Source organism: Anomaloglossus baeobatrachus, chromosome 6, assembly GCF_048569485.1.
Source record: "Anomaloglossus baeobatrachus isolate aAnoBae1 chromosome 6, aAnoBae1.hap1, whole genome shotgun sequence".
Lineage (NCBI taxonomy): Eukaryota > Metazoa > Chordata > Amphibia > Anura > Aromobatidae > Anomaloglossus > Anomaloglossus baeobatrachus.
In genome coordinates, this window is record NC_134358.1 from 277,260,638 (window position 1) to 277,273,443 (window position 12,806).

Consider the following 12,806-nt stretch of genomic DNA (forward strand, 5'->3'; position numbering starts at 1 on the left):
AGTAACCTCGGCATTTCTAAATCTCCCAGACTAAGTCAGTAAGTCACAACGGATAGTAATGCAAAATCACTCTTTATTGGTCCGTATTAAGAAAAAAATTTTTTTCATAAGCATATATGTTTTTGTCCAAAACAAGTTACAAATGACGTTTCGGCCTGAGCCTTCGTCAGATTGGACTTATCTGCATGTAATCATGAAAAATGATAATAATCAGTATCACATAAGAGTGAGAGAACAATAACATAAACTAGAACAATGTAGAGGTACAATTGGGATGCAGCAAAAAAATTGTAACACAGCAAGAAATGAAACACATGATACAAATGTCATAATACAGTACAAGGACAATATAGTAATGACAAATATGGGGTCAGAGTAGACTTAGACAGCTCTGGTACGAAAGAGATGTCAATCATAAAGTAACATGTGCAGTAGGTGTAGAGCTACAGTATGCATGGCAGAGCTAATGGGTAGACCGACCATAGAAAAAGAACAGAGAAAAAGTGGAGAAAAAGTGGAGAAAAAGTGGAGAAAAAGTGGAGAAAAAAATGGAGAAAAAGTGGAGAAAAAGTGGAGAAAAAGTGGAGAAAAAGTGGAGAAAAAAATGGAGAAAAAGTGGAGAAAAAAATGGAGAAAAAGTGGAGAAAAATGGAGAATAAGTGGAGAATAAGTGGAGAAAAAGTGGAGAAAAAGTGGAGAAAAAGTGGAGAAAAAAGTGGAGAAAAAGTGGAGAAAAAAATGGAGAAAAAGTGGAGAATAAGTGGAGAAAAAGTGGAGAAAAAGTGGAGAAAAAAATGGAGAAAAAGTGGAGAAAAAGTGGAGAAAAAGTGGAGAAAAAGTGGAGAAAAAAATGGAGAAAAAGTGGAGAAAAAGTGGAGAAAAAGTGGAGAAAAAAATGGAGAAAAAGTGGAGAATAAGTGGAGAATAAGTGGAGAAAAAGTGGAGAAAAAGTGGAGAAAAAAATGGAGAAAAAGTGGAGAAAAAAAAGGAGAAAAAGTGGAGAAAAAGTGGAGAATAAGTGGAGAAAAAGTGGAGAAAAAGTGGAGAAAAAGTGGAGAAAAAGTGGAGAAAATGTGGAGAAAAAAATGGAGAAAAAGTGGAGAAAAAGTGGAGAAAAAGTGGTGAAAAAGTGGAGAAAAAAGTGGAGAAAAAGTGGAGAAAAAGTGGAGAAAAAGTGGAGAATAAGTGGAGAATAAGTGGAGAAAAAGTGGAGAAAAAAGTGGAGAAAAAGTGGAGAAAAAAATGGAGAAAAAGTGGAGAATAAGTGGAGAATAAGTGGAGAAAAAGTGGAGAAAAAGTGGAGAAAAAGTGGAGAAAAAAATGGAGAAAAAGTGGAGAAAAAAAAGGAGAAAAAGTGGAGAAAAAGTGGAGAATAAGTGGAGAAAAAGTGGAGAAAAAGTGGAGAAAAAGTGGAGAAAAAGTGGAGAAAATGTGGAGAAAAAAATGGAGAAAAAGTGGAGAAAAAGTGGAGAAAAAGTGGAGAAAAAGTGGTGAAAAAGTGGAGAAAAAAGTGGAGAAAAAGTGGAGAAAAAGTGGAGAAAAAGTGGAGAATAAGTGGAGAATAAGTGGAGAAAAAGTGGAGAAAAAAGTGGAGAAAAAGTGGAGAAAAAGTGGAGAAAAAAATGGAGAAAAAGTGGAGAAAAAGTGGAGAAAAAGTGGAGAAAAAGTGGGGAAAAAGTGGAGAATAAGTGGAGAAAAAGTGGAGAAAAAAGTGGAGAAAAAGTGGAGAAAAAGTGGAGAAAAAGTGGAGAATAAGTGGAGAATAAGTGGAGAATAAGTGGAGAAAAAGTGGAGAAAAAAGTGGAGAAAAAAGTGGAGAAAAAAGTGGAGAAAAAATGGAGAAAAAGTGGAGAGAAAGTGGAGAAAAAGAGGAGAAAAAGTGGAGAAAAAGTGGAGAAAAAAATGGAGAAAAAGTGGAGAAAAAGTGGAGAAAAAAATGGAGAAAAAGTGGAGCACCCTTTGGTACCTTTCATGTGGCACTAAGGGGTGCTTAGCTTTGTATTTAGCCAAAAAAATGAAAAAAAAATGACGTAGGGTTCCCCCTAGTTTTGTAGCCAGCTAGGATAAAGCAGACGGCTGCAGCCTGCAGACCACAGCTGGCAACCTCACCTTGGCTGGTAATCCAAAACTGAGGGCACCCCACGCTGTTATTTTAAATTAAATAAATAATTAAAAAAAAAAACACGTAGGGGTCCCCCAAAATTGGATCACCAGCCAAGGTAAAGCAGACAGCTGGGGCCTGATATTCTCAGACTAGGGAGGTCCATGGTTATTGGACTCTCTCCAGCCTAAAAATAGCAGGCCGCAGCCGCCCCAGAAGTGGCGCATCCATTAGATGCGCCAATCCTGGTGCTTCGCCCCAGCTCATCCCGCGCCCTGGTGCGGTGGCAAACGGGGTAATATATGGGGTTAATACCAGATGTGTAATGTCACCTGGCATCAAGCCCTGGGGTTGGTGAGGTCAGGCGTCTATCAGATACCCGACATCACCAACCCAGTCAGTAATAAAAAAAAATAGACGACAACCACATTTTTATTTGAAAAAACACTCCCCAAAACATTCCCTCTTTAACCAATTTATTAGAATGAAAAACAAATCCAGGTCTGCTGTAATCCAAGAGGTTGCCATGACGATCCACACTGTCCCAGTCAATGAAGAGCAGAATGTTCCCCATTGGCTGGGAGAGCAATGCAGTGACCTGAGCTAACATCAATGGGTCAGCCCAGGTCACTGCAGGGGATGCCAAGTGCTGCTGTCAGCGAGGTACATTACCTGCGCTGATCTCCAGCACACTGACAGCCCCTGTCACTGAGGTCAATGACCGGCGCCTTCACATCAAGTATCGCGAGAGGTCCGTGACATCACCGCTAGTCAGTCTCGGGTTGGAAGCGAGAGGTGATGTGACAAGCGGCGGCCATGGAGGACAATGACAGCGATGAGGTCGGGATTATTATTATTATTATTATTATTATTTATTTATAGAGCACCATTAATTCCATGGTGCTGTACATGAGAAGGGGGTTACATACAAAATACGTATACAAGTTACAGTAGACAGACTAGTACAGAGGGAAGAGGGCCCTACCCTTGCGGGCTTACATTCTATAGGATTATGGGGAGGAGACAATAGGTGGGGTGTAGGTCAGGCGGCGGCTCCGCACGGTGGTCGGGCGGCAGCTCCGCACGGTGGTCGGGCGGCAGCTCCGCACGGTGGTCGGGCGGCAGCGAGTTCATTGTAGATTGTAGGCATTTCTGAACAGATGAGTTTTCAGGTTCCGTTTGAAGTTTGCAAGGGTAGGGGATAGTCTGACGTGTTGAGGCAGCGAGTTCCAGGAGACTGGGGATGCTCGGGAGAAGTCTTGGAGTCGGTTGCGTGAGGAGCGAATGAGAGAGGAGGAGAGGAGGAGATCTTGGGAGGACCGGAGGTGACGTGTTGGAGTGTAGTGGGAGAGTAGTTCGGAGATGTACGGAGGGGAAAGATTATGCACAGCTTTGTAGGTCAGTGTTAGAAGTTTGAATTGGATACGGTGGAAGATTGGAAGCCAGTGGAGGGACATGCAGAGGGGAGAAGCGGGGTGGTATTGAGGAGAGAGGTGGATAAGTCGGGCAGCAGAGTTAAGGATGGACTGGAGAGGGGCGAGCGTGTTGGCAGGGAGGCCACAGAGGAGGATGTTACAGTAGTCGAGGCGGGAGATTATGAGGGCATGCACTAGCATTTTAGTAGATTGCAAATTGAGGAAAGGGCGGATTCTGGAAATATTTTTGAGTTGAAGACGGCAGGAGGTGGTGAGGGACTGGATGTGTGGTATGAAGGATAAGGCAGAGTCAAAGGTCACTCCGAGGCAGCGAACTTTGGGTACTGGCGAGAGCGTGGTGTTATTTATTGTAATAGATAGATCAGGTGGAGAGTGTAGGTGAGACGGAGGAAAGATGATTAGTTCAGTTTTGGCCACATTGAGCTTTAGGAAGCGAGAGGAGAGGAAGGAGGATATAGCAGATAGACATTTCGGGATTTTGGACAGCAGAGATGTGGCATCTGGGCCAGAGAGGTAGATCTGGGTGTCGTCGGCATATAGGTGGTATTGGAAGCCATGGGACTTTATGAGTTCTCCTAGGCCAAATGTGTAGATAGAGAAAAGTAGGGGTCCTAGGACAGAGCCTTGAGGGACGCCAACAGAGAGATGGTGGGATGAAGAGGTTGTGTGAGAGTGGGAGACACTGAAAGTGCGATTTGAGAGGTATGAAGAGATCCAAGAGAGGGCAAGATCTCTGACACCAAGGGAAGAGAGGGTCTGTAATAGGAGGGAGTGGTCAACGGTATCGAAGGCTGAGGACAGGTCTAGGAGTAGGAGTATAGAGAAGTGCTTGTTCGCTTTGGCAGTAAGCAAGTCATTTGTGATTTTAGTCAGGGCAGTTTCGGTAGAGTGATGTGGACGGAAGCCGGACTGTAGGTTGTCAAAGAGAGCGTTAGAGGAGAGGTGGGAGGAAAGTTCAGCATGGACATGCTGTTCCAGGAGTTTTGAGGCAAGTGGGAGTAGTGATATGGGGCGATAGCTGGTAGTAGAGGTTGGATCGAGGGAAGGTTTGGCGGGACTTCATCACCGCAGGTAAGCCGAGCGGGACCATGTGTGTGTGTGTGCGTGTATGTATGTGTACATGCCGCGGGCAGGAGGGGGCGGAGCGAGCTGAGCGGGAAAGTGTGGGCTTCCTGCACGTAACTAAGATAAACATCGGGTTACTAACCAAAGCGTTTTGCTTGGATACCCGATGTTTATCTTGGTTACCAGCTTCTGGCAGGCTGCCAGCGATGGCTCCTGCACACTGTAGCTGTAAAAAGCCCTGCTTTTTGCTGCTAGAACTGTTCTCGAACGTATCTAGAACTATCGAGCTTTTGCAAAAAGCTCGAGTTCTAGTTCGATCTCGAACAGCCCCCAAAATCACACGAGCTTAGAACTGGAGAACCTCGAACCTCGAACCGCGAACCGCGCTCAACTTTAGTCATAAGTATTCAGACCCTTTGCTCAGACACTCATATTTTAGTCACATGCTATCTATTTCCTTGTGATTCTCCTTGAGTTGGTTCTACTCCTTCATTGGAGTCCAGCTGTGTTTAATTAAACTGATATGACTTGATTTGGAAAGGCACAAACCTGTCTATATAGGACCTCAGAGCTCACAGTGCATGTCAGACTAAATGAAAATCATAAAGTCAAATAAACTGCCCAATGAGCTCAGAGACAAAATTGTGGCAAGCACACGTCTGGGCAAGGTTACAAAAGAATTTCTGCAGTACTCAAGGCTCCTAAGAGCACAGTGGCGTCCATAATCCTTAAATGGAAGAAGTTTGGGACCACCAGAACTCTTCTCAGCTTTTTCCGTCCAGCCAAAATTTTTCACTCTTTGTTTCATTACAGACATTTGGTAAATTAAAAAAGTTCTTTTGTTTTCTCATTAATGTACACTCTGCACCCCATCTTGACAGAAATAATCAGAAATGTAGAAATTTTTGTAAATGTATTAAACAAGAAAAACTGAAATATCACATGGTCATAAGTAATCAGATCCTCTGCTCAGTATTGAGTAGAAGCACCCTTTTGAGCTAGTACAGCCATGAGTCTTCTTAGGAATGATGCAACAAATGTTTCACACCTGGATTTGGGGATCCTCTGACATTCTTCCTTGCAGATCCTCTTCAGTTTCGTCAGGTTGGATGGTGAACGTTGGTGGACAGCCATTTTCAGGTCTCTCTGGAGATGCTCAATTGGGTTTAGGTCAGGGCTCTGGCTGGGCCAGTCAAGAATGGTCACAGAGTTGTCCTGAAGCTACTCCTTTGTTATTTTAGCTTTGTGCTTAGGGTCATTTTCTCATTGTAAGGGGAACCTTCGACCAAGTCTGAGGTCCAGAGCACTGCGGAAGAGGTTTTCTTCCAGGATATCCCTGCACTTGGCCACATTCATCTTTCCTTCAATTGCAACCAGTCATCCTGTCCCTGCAGCTGAAAAACACCCCCATAGCATTATGCTGCCACCATTATATTCCACTGTTGGGATTGTATTGGGCAGGTGATGAGCATGGCCTGGTTTTCTGCAGACATATTGCTTAGAATTATCACCTAAAAGTTATATCTTCACCTCGTCAGAACAAAGAATCTTATTTTTCTTAGTCTGGGAGTCCTTCATGTGTTCTCTTAGCATATTCTATATGGGAGCTCATATGTCTTGCACTGAGGAAAGGCTTTAGTCGGGCCACTCTGCCATAAAGGCCTGACTGGTGGAGGGCTACAGTGATAATTGACTTTGTGAAACTTTCTCCCATCTCCCTACTGCATCTCTGGAGCTCAGCCACAGGTATCTTGGGGTTCTTCTTTACCTATCGCACCAAGGCTCTTCTACTATGATTGCTCAGTTTGGCTGGATGGCAAGGTCTAGGAAGATTTCTGGTGCCCACAAACTTCTTCCATTTTAGTATTATGGAGGCCACTGTGCTCTTAAGAACCTTGAGTACTGCAGAAATTCTTTTGTAACCTTGGCCAGATCTGTGCCTTGCCACAATTCTGCCTCTAAGCTCCTTGGGCAGTTCCTTTGACTACATGATTCTCATTTGGTCTGACATGCACTGTGAGCTGTGAGTTCTTATGTAGACAGGTATGTGCCTTTCTAAACCAAGACCTATTAGCTTAATTAAACACAGCTGGACGCCAATGAAGGAGTAGAACCATCTCAAGGAGGATCACAAAGCAATGGACAGCATGTGACATAAATAGGAGTGTCTGAGCAAAGGATCTGAATACTTATCACTATGTGATATTTCAGTTTTTTTTCTTTAATAAATTTGCAAAAATGTCTACATTTTTGTTTTATTCTGTCAAGATGAGGTGCAGAGTGTACATTAGTGAGAAAAAAATGAACTTTTTTGAATATACCAAATGGCTGCAATGAAACAAAGAGTGAAAAATGTAACGGGGTCTGAAAACTCTCTGCACCCACTGAATATATATGTACAAAAAGTATCTAAAGATATATGTATGTACATAAATATATATATATATATATATATATATATATATATATATATATATATATATATATATATATATACACACAGACCGAATACATGTGCGTACAGTTTTAATTGATAATGAATCTTCTCAGAAAAGATGAATGTGTAAGTCATCTAACCTACAATTTGCATTGTGCTACATTCAAATGGTAATGTGTTTGCATTTGATTCTCTGGTGCATCTTGCATCATTGTAAACTCACTAGGGTGCATTTATACAAATATAGCAGGTGATATTTAAGTTGTTCCTCCTTTTCTTGAATACCAATGAATTGTGTATCATTTGTAGAAAAGATCTTTACAGATGGCAAATTACTTCTAATAGAACTTGCAGTATTATGGTATTCTACATAATATCAAAGATATTGGTTGTAATAACAAAAAAATGTTATTTTGTTAGACTTAAGAAACTTTCTATAAGCATTTCCCAATGACATACTTTTTTGGAGTTTGACCGACAGGACATATATTAAATAGTTCAATATTTGTTTGGACATGAACAGCAGCATTTTGTGAAACTGCACTCGACATTGAGGTTAAAAAGAGAAGACTGTACAGTGTAGTAGAATAGGAGAGATTGCAGTCTAAAGAACTAGGAATTGTAAAAATATATGCTGCAACACTTTTTTGAAATAGAACATTATCTTAAAACTATAGTGGTATTTTTCAACATATATTAGATTTCAAATTTTTGCTTATGATATACATTGATAATATAAAATAAAAAATACTCTTAAGAGAAAATATATTTGTTTGAAAATCTATTTAATGCAATAAGTTGGGTAGCAGCAAAAAACTTAAGTCAATCTAAATAACCTTCAATCAACATCAAATGTCATTTCTTGAGAAAAAATACGTATATGGCAGACTAGCGTAGTTAACAACTGGTGTAGCCCGATGGTTCTGAAAGCAGAAGAGTTTCTGATTTGCAGTCTTCTTGAGGTCAGAGAAGAATTCAAATAATCTGTGTGTAATTACTTAAAATATTCATTGCTTACATCAAATTAGTAAGACAAGTTTCATAGATATGCATGACAAATTGCAAAGTTGTATATTTTTCTTCTGTATGCTATTAGTCTATTAGTATATTTTTAATAAGTCAGTTTTTTACTGCCATATGACACTCATATGACATCCTTTTTATACAGCATTTCAATTTTTTCACTCCCTAGTCTGTTTTCATCGTCCTGAACAGGCCACATTTTACAGATCTCACAAGTGTCACTTTATATTGTAATAAATATGGAATTTATCAACATATCTAAGTGATTCTGACAAAGTTATTGATGTGGTAATAACTCTAGAACGCTTCAACAGATCCCAGTGATTCTAAGACTGTTTATAGTGACATATTGTACTGCATGATAGTGTTAAACTTAGGATGATATCTTTTATTTATTTGTGGAAAAAAATTGAAAATTTTGAAATTTTTCAACTTTGAATATTTATGCCCTTAAGTCAAACAGCTATGTCACAAAAATAGTATATAAATAACATTTCCCACAATTATCGTTTACATCAGCACCATTTTTTAAGCATATTTTGTTAGGAAGTTAGAAGGGATAAAACTTTAATCAGCAATTTCTCATTTTTCCAACAAAATTTACAAAAAATATTATGGACATCATCACATTTGAAGTAACTTTGTGAAGCCTTTATAACAAAACATACCCAAAAGTGACACCATTCGAAAAACTGCACCCCTCAAACTGCTCAAAACCACATCATTTAAGTTTATTAACTCTTCATGTGCTTCACAGGAACTAATAATAATAATAATAATAATCTTTATTTCTATAGTGCCAACATATTCCACAGCGCTTTACATTTCAGGAGTATCATATACAAACAAGTAACAGTTATAGAAAATATAATATTTAGAAGGAAAAAAGACAACCCTGCTCGTGAGAGTTTACAGTCTACAATGAGATATTGGGGGGGGCAAGGTACAAGTGTTTATTTACAATGACAATCCAGCCATCTGAAGGAAATGGGGGATGGATAATGGCTTCCTGGACCAGTTGGTTAGAACCTTGAGATGCATTTGGGTGCCATGGAGTTTGATGTGGGGGTTATGTTGTGAGAAGTTGTAGAGGGACTATGTGAATTGAATTTGATTAGGGAGTGTGATAAGCCGCCCTAAAAAAATGCGTTTTTAGGGTGCGTCTAAAGCTGAGTAAGTGTTGATTTGTCCTTACTTCTTGGGGTAGAGCGTTCCAGGGGACTGGTGCAGCTCAGATGAAGTCTTGGATCCAGGAGTGAGAGGTTTGAATTAGTGTTGGAGTTAGTCAAAAATCATTTGCAGAGCGCAGAGAACGGGTGGGGTGATAGACAGAGAGGACGGTGGAGATGTAGGGGGGTGCCGCACTGTTGAGAGCTTTATGGGTGAGAACAAGCAGTTTCAGTTGGATCCTGTGGAAATAAATGTGGAAGGAAAGAATGAAAATTGTACTTTTTCCCCAGAAAAACTTTACTTTAGCCCCACAATTTGCATTTTTACAAGGGTAATAGAGAAATTCTACATTACTATTTGTTGTGCAATTTCTCCTGAGTACACTGATGCCCAATATGGGGTGGAAAACTACTGTTTGGGTGCACGGCAGAACTTGGAAGGGAAGAAGCTTTGAGTACATTGTGCCCAGCTCCTTCTTCTGGAGACACGCATCCTGTAAATTATGGAGGCTCTCCTCCCTACAGTAATGCAAAATATGTTGGTGATAAATATAGTTTAGGCACATTGGATGATCAAAAGAAAGGGGGGAATTTGGATTTTTCCTTTTACAACATTTACCATGTGGTAAAACTGAAAAGACTGATCTATTCTTCAGGTAAGCACAATTATTGTAATATCACATTTACCATAGTTTCAAACTATAAAATGTACCTGAACATAGGAGGCACCTACGTTTTAGAGGAGAAAAAAAGGAAAAAAATGAAACAAAAATTTGGTCACGATGCACTATAATGGGGGATCTGCTGCTGACACTGTTATGGAGGTATGTCCCCTAATTCTGTAATAATTTCTCCCATCCTGGGCTCCTGCTAGGTATATACTCTATGTTCTCCTTATGGTATCTTAGTATATATGTTTCTCATTCTGGTATATAGGTTCTCCATCCTGGTGTGTATGCCCCTAATTCTGTTATATATGTTCCTCACTCTGGTATGCATGTTCCACGTCATGGGCTGTGACCTCCCCACTCTTGTCTTGGGGGACTTTAACGTGCTTATTGATGATCCCCTCTCCCCAGCTGCCACTCATCTTTTATCTTTAACCTCCTCTCTTGGCCTTTCACAACTAACTAACTCTCCTACACATGAAAGCGGGAATACGCTGGACCTGGTCTTCTCCGGCGTCTGCTCAGTGAATCATTTTACTAACTCCCCCCTCCCACTCTCTGACACAACCTTCTTTCATTCTTGGCCAAGAGCTGTCAACCCACTCAGGACACCCCCACTTACCTCACATATTGGAATATACATGCCATTAACACCCAGAAATTTCTGAATAAGTTGCAGTCATCACTAGCCCCAATATACTCCCTCTCATGTCCTGACTCTGCTGTAAAACATTATAGTGAAACCCTACAGAGCGCCCTAGATGAAGCTGCACCTGGTACATGCAGAGCAACTCGGCGCAGACAGCAGCAGCCCTGGCACATGTTGCAAACACGCTTTCTCCAGCGGTGTTCCAGGTGCGCTAAATGTCTGTGGAGAAAATCCAATCTAGCCGAAGATTTCATCCATTATAAGTTTATGCTCAAAACATACAATGCTGCCCTTCACCTCTCCAAACAAGTGTACTTTAACACCCTCATCACCTATCTAGCCAACAATCCTAAATGACTCTTTGATACTCTCCATTCCCTCCTCGGACCAAGAGTTCTGGCCCAAACCACCAACCTCAACGCAGATGACCTGGCCAATTATTTTACAGAAAAAATTGACCAAATACGCCAGGGAATTTCCTCACAGCCTCATAACACCACACATTGTCTGCCCTCCTTCACCTCATCTAGCTCACTTTCACTCTTTGATCCAGTCACAGAAGAAGTTACTAGGTTCCTCGCATCTTCTCACCCTACTACCTGCACCAGTGACCCTATTCTCTCAAATCTCCTTAAATCTGTCACCCCAGCTATCACCACTCACCTAACTAAAATATTGAATCTCTCTCTCTCCTCTGGTGTCTTTCCCTCCTCCTTCAAACATGCCTGCATACACCCATTACTTAAAAAACCATCCCTGAACCAAAATTGTGCCCCTATCTACAGACCTGTCTCTAATCTCCCCTTCAACTCCAAACTCCTGGAACATCTGGTCCACTCTCGTTTAATCCGCTAACTGTCAGATAACTCTCTTCTTGACCCTCTACAATCCTGTTACCACTCCTTACATTCTACTGAAACTACTCTTACTACAGTCTCTAATGATCTACTGACAGCTAAATCTAATGGTCAGTACTCCCTGCTGATCCTCTGGGATCTCTCTGCTGCATTCGACACTATGGATCATCAGCTCCTCCTCACTATGCTTCGCTCTATCAGGCTAAAGGACACTGTTCTTTTTTGTTTTTCCTCTTACCTCTCTGACCGCTCATTCACTGTACCTTTTGCCGACTCCTCTTCCTCTCCTCTTCCCCTTACGGTCGGGGGTTCCTCAGGGTTCAGCAGATTTGGTTTCCAGTACCATCTCTATGCTGATGACACCCAACTGTACACATATTCTCCTGATATCACCTCTGCATTATTACAAAATACTACCGATTGTCTGTACGCTGTCACCAACATCATGCCCTACATCTATCTAAAACAGAATCTGTCAAAAACTGAACTTGTCCTGTTTCCTCCCTCTCCTAACCTTCTGAAACCCAATATTACCATTTCTGTGTGTGGCTCTACCATTACGCCCCTCAGCATGCCTGCTGTCTTGGAGTTATATTTGACTCCGATCTCTACTTCACTCCCCATATTCGTTCACTCGCTCGTTCATGTCAATTCCACCTCAAAAACATCTCTAGAATTTGTCATTTTCTTACTGTTGACTCTGCAAAAACTCTTACTGTCGCTCTCATTCATTCTCACCTGGATTATTATAATTCTTTACTAATTGGTCTCACTGTTACTAAACTATCCATTCTGAAAGTCGCAGCCAGGATCATTTTCCTCTCCAACCACTTCACTGAGGTCTCTGCTCTGTGTCAGTCATTGCACTGGGTTCCTATCCGCTACAGAATCCAACATAAGCTTATCACTCTCACTCAAAGCTCTCCATGGTTCCGCACCTCCCTACATCTCCTCTCTCATCTCTGTCTATCACTTTACCTGTGCCCTCCGATCTGCGAATGACCTAAGACTGATATCCTCAACAATTCGAAGCTCCCACTCCTGTCTTCAAGATTTCTCTCGAGCTGCACCTATGCTCTGGAACACACTATCAAGAACAATCCGATTAATTCCCAACATCCACTCCTTTAAGAAGGCCCTAAAAACGCATTTTTTTAGACTAAACTATCACCTCACCACCCTTATCTAATCTAGTCCCTTTCTGCCCTTCATAAAATTTATTTCCAATTCTTGTCCCCTGTATCTTCTGATTCCATTACTCTCCATGTACTTTTTTACACTCTGTACCTGTATAAATTTTGGCTGGCGTCCGGTCCACGCAGCTGGTTTTGAATCCCCTATTAAATCAATAGCTGGACTATATATGACAAGCTTCCCCCCCCCTTCACCTTTTATGCTTCC